This window comes from Octodon degus, unplaced genomic scaffold (assembly GCF_000260255.1).
Source record: "Octodon degus isolate 3935 unplaced genomic scaffold, OctDeg1.0 scaffold00156, whole genome shotgun sequence".
NCBI lineage: Eukaryota > Metazoa > Chordata > Mammalia > Rodentia > Octodontidae > Octodon > Octodon degus.
In genome coordinates this window covers 2,119,334-2,127,439 of record NW_004524732.1, presented here as the reverse complement: position 1 = coordinate 2,127,439, position 8,106 = coordinate 2,119,334, and the positions used below count along the sequence as shown (strand labels likewise).

The window sequence follows — 8,106 nt, the reverse complement described above, 5'->3', positions numbered from 1 at the left end:
TACCCTACCCTACCCTACTACCATACCCTACTCTACTACTACCCTACTACTCTACCCTATCCTACCCTACTACCATACCCTACTCTACTACTGTACCCTACCCTACTACCCTACCCTACTACTCTACTACTCTACTACCCTACCCTACCCTATTACCTTACCCTACCCTACTACCCTACCCTACCCTACCCTACCCTACTATCTTATATTACCCTACCCTACCCTACCCTACCCTACCCTACCCTATTGCTCTAACTCATAAAACACTGCAAGGTGCTTCTTCAAATCAAAGGTTTTAGGGTGATACAATTGCATCTTACTTGTGCCCCTCAGAGGCACTGAGGCCAATCTGGGTGCTTCCAGAGCTGGAAGAATATCTAAGGAATGGGCTTTGTGGAAGGAGGGTAGGCCACCCTGGAAAGTTCTCTTGATGAGGAGCCCAAGGCAGGGGCTTCCTCTCCCTTTCTCCTTGCTCTCCAACGTGCACAGCAGTTCTGCCCCACCACATACTCTCCACCTTCACATTCTGCCTTCTCACAGGCTCCAAAACAGCAAGGCCAAGTGATTGTGGGCTGAATCCTCTGAAACCATTGGCCAAAACAAATCTTCCCTGCTTAATTAGGAAAGGCTCAGCTATATTTTTTTCCACATGACAGACCTTGACTAATACATGATGCAAATGAGTTTAGAAAATTCTTAATTAAATGAGTTTTGTTTTTTTAATTTTCTTTCTGATTGTTTGTTAAAACTAGGTCTCTGCCATGTAGTGCAGGCTGGCCTTGAATTCTTTATGTAGCCCACGATGGCCTCAAACTTGTCAAGATCCTCCTGACTCAGCCTCCAGTGTGGTGGGATTATAGGTGCATGCCACCACACTCTGCTAAACCAGTCTCTTTACTGCAAAAAAAAAAAAAATCTGAATCTTTAACATGCCATGATTTACTAAGAGCAGGATATACAATTCATCATATCTCAAAAATTGTCTGGCATGAAACTATTTCTCCTGAAATACAACTGTCTTGTGGAACAGGAGTGTTCCCTGGAACTCAGTTTAGAAAACTCTGTGTAAAACCCATTTCCACCATGTATTCTACACTCTGGCCACATTCAAGTGTACCACTCTGCAGCCCAGTAAAAAACTTTCCTGCTTGAGCATCATTCCCATGCTCTTCTTTCATACTGGGCTCTCTTTAAGACCTATAAAACTCCTAGTCAACCTTCAAGACCCCACTGAAATGCAAGTCTTCTATGTAGCTTTCCCTGCCTGGATGGCTCTCCAGAAGCTTCCGGGTGTACAGGAATTTTCAGTGGCACAGCTTATGCCATATCAGGACTGGGACACAAGCCCAGTCCCTGGCAAGCAGACTGCACCTGTGCATCTCGGTACAGTTCACATACGTCACGTAGCACAGAGCCAGCCCAGGTACATAACAGACACTTAACTAGCTATGCCACAGTAGCTATGACTATCGGCATGACCAGCATTTTCTTCCTTAATTTCCCAAAAATCTCTGCATTAAACCATTTCTTATTGCTAACAGCACAATACAACAGGGTGGATACACGGAATGAAGTTCATTTCAGCTTAGAGTTCCTGATGCTCCAAGTTCAAGGGCCACATCTGGAATCACCTCTCTAGGGTGGAGCCCCAAGGCAGCACACAAGAGAAAGAAGTGTTCACTTGCATCTCTTGAGGTCTCTTTGCCTCTTGTAAAACCACCAGTATTCAATCATGTGCTTCCAATTCTGGTTCCATTTCTAATCCTGGTCAGCTCCCCAAGGCTCAGTCTTAAATACCATGTTCAGATTTCAATTTTCAACTTCTCAAAAATGCACAATTCAAGATCTAATTTCAATGCACAGAGCCTTGGGGGGGGGGCAAACAAACTTGATTTCCAATTGGAAGATTAATAACAAAAGATAGAAAGACTAATGGATACAGCCTGAGACAGAAACAAGGAGAAACAGATAAAAAGCAAAGGAGGAGATGACTCCCCTGATGGACAGACATTAGCAGATCGACAGCCAACTTAGCAACAGAGAACGGCCCCCAAGAGATGAGCAGAACATCGTATGCAGGCTGGACCAAAGTTTGGGCTCACCGAGGTGCTCAGCGCCGCCCACCCAAGCACATTCTGTGCTAAGTGCAGCCCTCTGAGAGGGCCCTAAGCTAAACCACCCACCTGCACATCCCTAAACTTTCATCATGCTAGCTGTAAGCTTTCTGTTCAGCAGGTTTCTACTTCTGTTTTCCTTTCTTTTTATGAGACTCCCCCACTGGCACTGCAGATTGGTTGTATGTCAGGCTCAAATAAAATAAAATAATAAAAGCAAGCTGGCAATTTATTTCCAATAGAATATGCTGCATATTTCATGAAATAGAAGCCAGAGGAGTTTTATGATTCCTGAACCAAAACCTTCCCCTATCTGAGGACTAAATGGAAGAACAATGCAAAGAGAGTGGCACAGAAAAAGAAACCTGAACAGTGGCTGTCCAACCTCGGGGAAATGTTCAGGTGATTAATTGGCATAATAGGCTGTCTGTTCTATTTGTGTGCACACAAATTCAGACCCTGACATGCATTTTATTGACACAGTGCAGTGCAGGTTTGCAAGGACCTAAACGTGGGTTTCTTACTGACACTCCTCAGCACAGAATATCTGGCTGGTTCACGCTCTTAGCCCGACTACACCTTCCCTGCCAAATTTTATTCATGTTTTCAAACCCCTTCTCTATCCTGGGATAGGAGACAACCGAGTCTCCTGGGAGTAGCACTGGAAAGGGAGTCTAAGAATTCAGGGCTGTAGCAGTGCTGCTGTGGCAGAGTTGTATGTCTCCCCAAGCCTGATTTGTTCTTCCAATCTGTAAACTGGGCAAGTTTACTAGTCCACTTCTAGAGTGCAATCTGTCAAAGTTTTCTTATTTTCCTTGAAATAACTGCTGGAAAAGACAATGACCCAGAGATTTTAGCACGATTTTTACTGCTCCAACTCCTCTTCACAGGCAATGCTCGAGAAAATATTTCCAATAAAAGAGAGCAAAAGAAAATATTTTCCTGAAATCCTGAGCCCTTTCTCTGGCTCTTTAAACCCTAGTTAGGAAAGAAACACAAAAAGAACAAATAATCCTTCTGCTTACCACAGGGAAGGATGTTTATCGCAGTTGAAGATAATATATTAATAGCAAAGAAACATTACCTACCACACCTAGGTACTACATATAACGCACTTTGCATTAATTCTCAGAACCTGCACAAGAATCCTATGAGGTAGGCATTGTCACTTTATTACACAGAAAATGAAACGCAGAGAAGTTAGGGTAGCTGGCTGTGGCCACAGAGCTTGCCAAGCCCAGGGAGCTGGTGTGTAAAGCCCAGTGATCCAGCAGCCCAGGTCAAACTTCTCACTACCTGCTATACTGCTTTTTACCGTGAGAATTTCTGCTTACTTCTGCTAGTCACTGCTAACAGTAATACTAATCAACAATCTCTGTATTATTAATTAATTGTGTAATTATTTACAATTAGTTACCTAATGAATAAGTATTTCCACAGATGCATAGATGGACGTGAACTGACGCTGACCAATACCTGCTGGTCACTGCCCCAGCGTTCCATGTATCCAAGATGGCTGCCTACCATTAGCACCCTGCCCTGTGAGCCTAAAAGCGGCAACCACTGCACGTTGTTAGCACAAGACATGGGCACAGCCTGTGGCTTGCCTCTGCGGAAGTCTAGTTCATGTTTGTCTCTTGTGCAAGCTGGGAGACAGCTAGGATCTCCTCCCCTTTCCGAGATGTCACACCATGTGGTCATGGGCAACCCTGGAACCAGAATGAGTGGGTTCAAAGCCCTGGTTCCAAGTGCCACATGCTGAGCAATACAAACACCCAACTGCCAACGCTCCCTGGCAATGGGAACCTATCAGTGGGTATGGGAGTGTCTGCTGACTCCAGTTATTTAAAGATCAATGTGTGTAAAGTGATGAGAAGGGTACCTGACATTAAGTAGCCCATAGTGGTTGATTATTCTTTTTAGTAACAGGAGAGGTGATTTGCCAAACATCACAAAGACAGTACCTGGATTCAGTCCTGGCCTTCTTCACATTCCAAATGCTGTCTACTTTCTTTGACAGAATTCTTGCTACTAAAAGTTACCATTCCCTTGAAATCCTCCTCTGAGCCAAAGCACTCATCCGATTTGCACTCTGAAATCACCAGTCCCACAAGGTGAATAATTGTGCCTGGTTTGTAGGTGGTGAGTTGGGGCTTGAGAAGTAATTTATCCTCACTTGCTTAACTAGTGAACATTCTCTGTAGCAGTGAGTTCTAAATAACACTTAAACTTCCTGACAACACCCTCTAATGTGTGCTATTTTTAAAGTGCCATCTACAAGACCCAAACGTGATTTTCTTGCTTTGTTTGCTTTATTAGTTTGAGAGGAGGATTAAATCCCAGCAAAAACAAAATGTTTGGCTTGAGTAAATTATCAGAATGAAATGCTGCCTCAAATAGGTTCTTCATCTGCCTGTAGGATGGCTCGGAGCCTGGGAAACCCACCGAACGCAATTTTTAAATGGATAAGATCAGGTAGGAGCCCACACACCCATCCATTTCAGAAAAATTACTTTGGAGGGCAAAGGAGAGCCAAGAAGCATATTCCTCTCTGGCTCTGGAAGGAGGAAAAGAACAATAAGGGATACAACCCCCTCCTTCAGCCCTCACACAATGGTGCATCTTGCAAATGAGGCTTACTGGGAAACTGCTTGTGAGATAGCTTCATCAACAATAGGTAATTTTTATTTAGATTTTATTGTTGAATACAATACGCATGATTAAATGTTTCAGATATGCCTATTCAGACCTTAAGCAAACCATCAAAATAGGAACCCTACTACGAAATCATCCTCTGGATCCTTTTCAGGAAGGGACTTTAGCGCCAAGTTGACGTCTAGAACTGAATCTCCGCTGGAGAGCGGCAGCGGCCCGGGAAGCGGTAACCAGGCCTGCACTTCCCACCCTGGCTCCTCTTCTTCGTCCCCACAGATCCCGCCAGGGTGGCCAAATAGTGATGGAGCAGCCCTTTCAAATCACAGCATTTTGAACTTACTAAACCTTGAAAAGGGCCTCAGTGTGTGGAAAAGAACAATAGCGCTTCAAAAGCCATTTCTGCGAGTTCTTCAATACTCCATTTGAATGCTCGGTTTTCTTTCAATCAAGGACATCGGCAGACAATTTCTGATTGCTTAGAAGTTGACTTTTATACCGCTTTGATTAGGTCACCCTTCTCAATGGGAAATCAGGAAAATCTCTGATCCCTTTCAGTTTGTAGAACTGTCACCCAGCCCAGTCAGAAGGAGGGGCAGGAGCAGGCCGAGGGGCGCGCTGGCACTCCACCTACCCTCTCCCCACCCGGTAGCTTTACCATTCAGGGTTCCCTCCAGGTCCTTCACCATCCAGATCACAAAAACAATGGGTGGTAATTCAAGGGGTGGGGATGCTTACGGATCTCCTCAAGACCTATAATTGGCACGTAAATGTACCAACCTAAATCGAGTAATTGGAGGTTCGGAACCCTAAGCCACCGCTAATTGATATGATTACCAGCAAACTTGTTAAGTGTTGTGAAGCGTCCGCGGAACCCCCGCAAGGCCTTTTTTCAAAACCAGCCACATAGCGTCTCGCGGGCCAGCAAAACTGGAGCAGGAGAGGGCGCTGCGCGTGGGAGGGCGCTTCCCAGCCACAGCTAGCCGAGGGGAGCAGCCGTGGCTCCGGCCTCGCACTCGCAGCTCAGAGCTTGGCCTCCGGTGGCCAGAACCCAGCAGGCGAACCCGGCCCCGCGAGCAAGCGCGCACCCGGCTCCGCGGCACGCCCGGGGCTCTCTACTCCGCCCCCACGCGGCCCGCCCCGGCCCCAGCCCAGCGGGCGGAAGCGCCCCGCAGACCCCCGACAATGAGGACTTGTGTGACGCCGTGGGGGCTGGGAAGACTTCCTATGGTAGAGCCGAACCCAGTCTGCCCGCCCGGGTAGGCCACCGAGCACCACATGGCACCTGCCTCGCTGGGCGGCCCCATCGCCCCCGCCCGGCCCACCAGCTCTACCGAAAGAAAAAAAAAGGTAGAAGAAAAAGTGCGACGGAAAGACGCGCCCTCCCGCCAGGGGTCACAATTCTACTCCGCGGGACGCAGCCGGGAAGGACGCGTTTGGGAACGCACTTTGCACGCGCACCCCGCGCCTCTTTCCAGCGCGGCGACTCGTCCAGTCCTCGGACGGTGAAGCCGGTTTTCCCGGCGGGGGAGACCCTGTTTAGGTTCCCTCAATAAGCCAAACCACAGGGCTTTAAAGTTTCCCCAGTAGAAAATAAAACTGAGCTCCGGGAAGCGGAGAAAGCACTGGGGCGCGCCGGGCTGGGGGGCAGTAGCGGGGAGCTGTGAGCCTGAGGCTGGGATGCGGGAGACCGGAGGAGGCTTGGGGTCCGAGGAGCGCAATAACGCCTCTGACAGCGTCCTCAGGGCTTGGGGTCCCTGGGACAGATCGGCTCCCAGGAAGATCGCGGCAGAGTGCGAAGCGGCTCCAGCCCCGGCGCTGCCAGCGAGGCGCGGAGGTGGTTTGGGGCGCACAGGGCGGGTTGTGGAGTGGACGGAGCGGGGAGCCGGGCCGCGGGCGGGGGGTGGGTCTGGGAGACCGGCGGCTCGCGTAGGTAAGTCTGGAGAAAGGCTCGCACGCAGACAGAAGTAGGGAGTGGAGGTGGGGAGCCAGCAGAGAGAAGCAAAGGTCTCCCTTTTCCTCCCAGTAAGTGGAGGGACAGAATAGAAACTGCAGCAGTCGCCACCCGCAGCCCCCCAGCCCAACTCCTAAGAGAGACCCCTAGCCCTCTGCCGACCTGGCTGGGGACCCTGCCCGCACCCCTGCCGCGCCTCACCTCGGCTTGCCCGGAGCATCCTCCTCCGTGCCGCAGCCGCCCGGGAAGCGGCTCCCCATGCCCGGCGCGGAGGCTCTCAGGCGCGCTCCAGCCCCGGAAGCCCCGGCGAGCATGGAGCAGGGCCCGTCCTCCCCGGGAGCCGGCCGCGTCACACAGGGGGAGGAGACGCCGCGCAGACCCGCCTCCCTGCGCCCCGCCCGCCGCCGCAGCCAACCGCTCACCTGCTGCCAGCCTTCAGCTCTGTCCCGCGCGCCCAGAGATCCGCCAAAGCGCAGAGCCGGGGTGAGGGCTCGGTGGCCGCGAATGAACTGGACACAAACCCCCTGCCCCCGCGCACTCCCCATCCCGGGCAGAGCTGCGTGCGCAGGGACGAGAAAGGGAGAGGCTGGCTGAGCAATTGACCCAGTATGTGCCCCACAGTTGCCAGCGTCAGCGGAGGACCAGGCCTCCTTTCTCTGGGGTCCACCGTCTCTGCTAAGCCCGAAGAGAGGGAGGCTGGTGGCGACCTCGGGAACCGAGGCTCAGGCGGCACTTGTTGCCCCGGTGCGCGCCATGCAGGAGGGGGCGCTCGCGCCCAGCTACGGAGACTCGTGGTTCCTCAGGGCTACGCTTAGGCTTGAGAGCAAAGCCAGCCAGGGAGAGGGAAAGGCTTGTGTCTCCGCGTGTTTATCCTCTGGAGTGAGTCGCATCCAGGGGGTAGGCATCCCCCTGCCCCCTCATTGGCCCTCTCTCCATCCTTAGATGGTTAGAGTAACAATCCTCTGATCAAAAACCGAGACAGATTTAAGCTTAGAGCAGCCCAATCTATGGCTCCCTCCTTTCCACCCTAGCTTGCTAAAATTCCAGAAACATCAAATGAAGCACGCTCTTCCACTGAGACCGGACTCCCTTTGTCAAAACCCGTCGGGGCGCCCCTATCTCCAGAGGCCAGGTGGAAGGGCCTGTGTACTCTAAGCATGAGCTGACCAAGTAGAGGAAGGAAGAGATAGACAATAGTTCTTTAAAAGTTTTTTTTTTGTTGTTTTTTTTTTTTTGGTTTTTTTTTTTTTTTTTTTTTTTTTTTTTTTTATTCTTCTCAGGGACTGCAGACCTGTACTCCAGCAGTGTCGTAAGAACGCTAATGTGGTGGACTTGCTTTTTGGTTTGGGGATTTTGTTTTTCCTTTTTTTCCTTCAGCGTTTCTGT

At 50.2% G+C, this 8,106-nt stretch overlaps 1 protein-coding gene across 4 annotated transcripts in view; it reads right to left on the bottom strand.

The window, feature by feature from the left end:
* The window catches only part of Dab1 (DAB1, reelin adaptor protein), a 412,667-nt gene extending 405,624 nt beyond the window's left edge, over positions 1 to 7,043 (bottom strand). For all 4 annotated transcript variants that reach the window (XM_023702660.1, XM_023702661.1, XM_023702662.1 and 1 more), the window contains exon 1: positions 6,922 to 7,043. The gene's annotated coding sequence lies outside the window, so the exon portion shown is untranslated. The remainder of the gene's footprint in view (positions 1 to 6,921) is intronic.
* Positions 7,044 to 8,106: the final 1,063 nt, after the last annotated feature.